The 2802-nt window shown below is 39.0% G+C and overlaps 1 non-coding gene across 1 annotated transcript; it reads left to right on the top strand.

The window, feature by feature from the left end:
* The first annotated feature begins 912 nt into the window (after nucleotides 1-912).
* On the top strand, nucleotides 913-1103 carry LOC119868621. The gene has a single exon (XR_005386607.1). It is a non-coding gene; the product is annotated as a U2 spliceosomal RNA (small nuclear RNA).
* The last annotated feature ends 1699 nt before the right edge of the window (nucleotides 1104-2802 follow it).

The following is a 2802-nucleotide window of genomic DNA, read 5'->3' as shown; positions in this document are numbered from 1 at the left end:
TTAAAGCTGTAAATCCAAAAGCTTCCCTTGGGATGTGGAGGGCTGCTCATTAATACTTCTGGAGCTCCTAATGTCAAATAAGACAGATAAATGGCCTGATATGGTTCCTATTGCCCCTTCCCCCACCTGCCTTCATCATGCCTTTCTCTTTTAAGGGGATACTCCCCTTAAAGCACACATACACTCTTACTCAAAACCACTTTTCACTTTAGACTGTTGGGAAAAATGTTCACATCTTGGGAGTTACTAGACCTAGTAATTGCCTGCAAATTTCAGATAATGAAACTTCCAGCTTCAAAACACAAATGCTTGGCAGGGATAAATAGATGGATGGAGAGATGTTTCTTTTAATTGAGAATTGGAAACTTCATTAGAATTTTTTTAAGGAAGCCACGTTTTGTTCTGCTAGTTGTTAAATGAGAAAAGTGCAAGCAATGATGTGTTTAAGGCACACATCAAACCCAGAAGGAAGACTAGGGATGATAGGAGGGGCATAAAAAGGTCTTTTGGCTTCAAACCTTCTGCCTGAGGGCCTGCCAAGGTGCTCAAATTCCTCTCATTAGGTTTCCTCTTTAGGGGTTTTCTGTTTTAATGGAGCTAATGCTTTATATTACCTGGGAGGAGTAATCCATTAGTTACTTGGTAACAGGATTTGATTATTTCATTACATTCATTGCCAACCCTCAGGCTGTGCAGCTAAGGGCCTGAAATATAGAATGAGTTTACTTTGTTGGAAGAATAAGGCTGGGATTTATTCTCAGCCTGATGAGGTCCCCTGGGTAGCCATAGATAGGGAAGTCATGGGGCAGGAGGTTGCCAGGTATCTGGGTATGGATGGGCACTGTTTAGTAACTTTTTCCTGTTTTCCAAATTTCCTGAGTCTGCTATAGATCTTTCCATGCTAGATCTACCATCACTTCTAGGACTTTTGGCTAAGATCAAGTGTAGTATCTGTTCTTACCATGTTAGATCTACCAAAATGAGGACATACGGGCTAGATATAGAGTGTGGATATTAAGAATATGGGTTTTGGCTTCAGATAGTTCTGGGTTCAAATCCCAGATCAAACAACTCCTAGCTGTGCAATCTTGGGGAAATCACTTAACCTTCCCCAGTCTTAGCTTCCTCATCAGGGAAATGGGACTATGTGTAGCAGTGTCTATCTCACAGGTATGGATTAACATGAGTTGATTTGTGTAAAGACCATAGCACGATTGCTGACAATAAACAAAAAATAGCAAATGTTATCCTTTTTTAAAATGGTCTTTATAGTCTGATGTGTGGAGTATGCAAGGCCTCAGAGTCATCTTTCTCTGTCTCTCTCTCTGCCTCTCCCCTTCCTTCCACTTTTCCCTCCCTCCCTCTGTCTCCATCTATTACTTGTTTTTTTTTTCCTGTTACCTTTGTTGTGTGTTACCTATGGAGTATTTATCTTTCTCAGTTTTCCTTCATCAGCCACTGCCATTGTCAGGTCCCGTGGCTCCCTCCTCATTGTGTTATAGTAGATGATTTCCACACTGTTTGAGGAAACCCTAATAAGTTCACAGCACATATGTCTTCTTGATCATAGAAGGGATTTCAAATTCAAGATTAAATAGTTTTAGGATTAACTGTGACATTATATCCCCTTTCACTGCTGCCCATAATAAAAGTTGTTCTCTCAATATGTTATCTTCTTAACCTGCCAGTGATGTGGAAAGAATAAATGAGACAATAATTTGGTATAGAGGACAGAGGTAGGGAAAAGAGGGGTGGATTTTGCAAGGATTCTCTATCTTGCTATAAAACCCAGAAGTAAATTTTGCCTTTGCTTGTAGGCACGCAGGCGCATTGAATGTGACAGGCAGACTCAGTCAACTGACAGCTACTCTTTGTGTATCCAGTTCTATGCCAGGTGCCCCAAAGCTACTAAGACTTATGAGATGCTATTTCTGACCTCACGTTGCTTAAAGTCTAGCTTAGAAGTTTAGATTATTGATTTAATAGTTGAATAATATTATAAATAATAGTTCATAAAACTATTAGATGAAAATGAAGTGGGAAAGGTTTTGTGGGGGAAATGGGACCTGAGCTAGGCCTTAAAGATTGAGTTTGCATAGCAGAGAGGGATGGAAGGCATCCCAGTTATACATATATTGGTGGTGGTAAGGAATAAAGAGAGGTACTACTAATAGAAAGCCTAGTTGCAGGAGATGTGTGCAGGAGACAATGAAATCAGGTTGACAGGAACAGAAAGTTCCTTGTAGAAAACAGTGGGAAATATTACTATAAAGCATAAATATGGCCAGCTTCTAAGGGAATGAAAGACAGGCTGAGGATTTTTTTGTATACAATGTGATGATTTGATATACATATGCTTTGCAGAATGATTACCAAGAACAAGATAAGTAACATATTCATCACCTCATATAGTTAACTCTTTTTTTGTGTGTATTTGGTAAGAACGTGTAAGATCTACTCTAAGAAATTTTCAAATATATAAGACTGTATTATTAAAAATAGTCACCATGCTCTATACTAGATCCTCAGAAGATATCCTTCTTATAACTGAAAATTTGTGCCCTTTGACCTATAGCACCCTCATTTCACCCTCCCTCCAGCCCCTGGCAACCACCATTCTATTCTGTTTCTATGAAATCAGCTTTTTAAAAAAGATGCCATATATAAATGATACCATACAGTATTTGTCTTTCTCTGTCTGGCTTATTTCACTTAGCATAATACCCTCTAGGTGCATCCATGTTGTTGCAAATGGCAGGATTTTCCTTGTATTATGGCTGAAAGATATTCTGTGTGTGTATC

The sequence above is a fragment of the Canis lupus genome, chromosome X, assembly GCF_011100685.1.
Source record: "Canis lupus familiaris isolate Mischka breed German Shepherd chromosome X, alternate assembly UU_Cfam_GSD_1.0, whole genome shotgun sequence".
Taxonomy (NCBI): Eukaryota; Metazoa; Chordata; class Mammalia; order Carnivora; family Canidae; genus Canis; species Canis lupus.
Note: the sequence above shows the minus strand (reverse complement) of the source record. Positions and strands in the feature narration are given on the sequence as shown.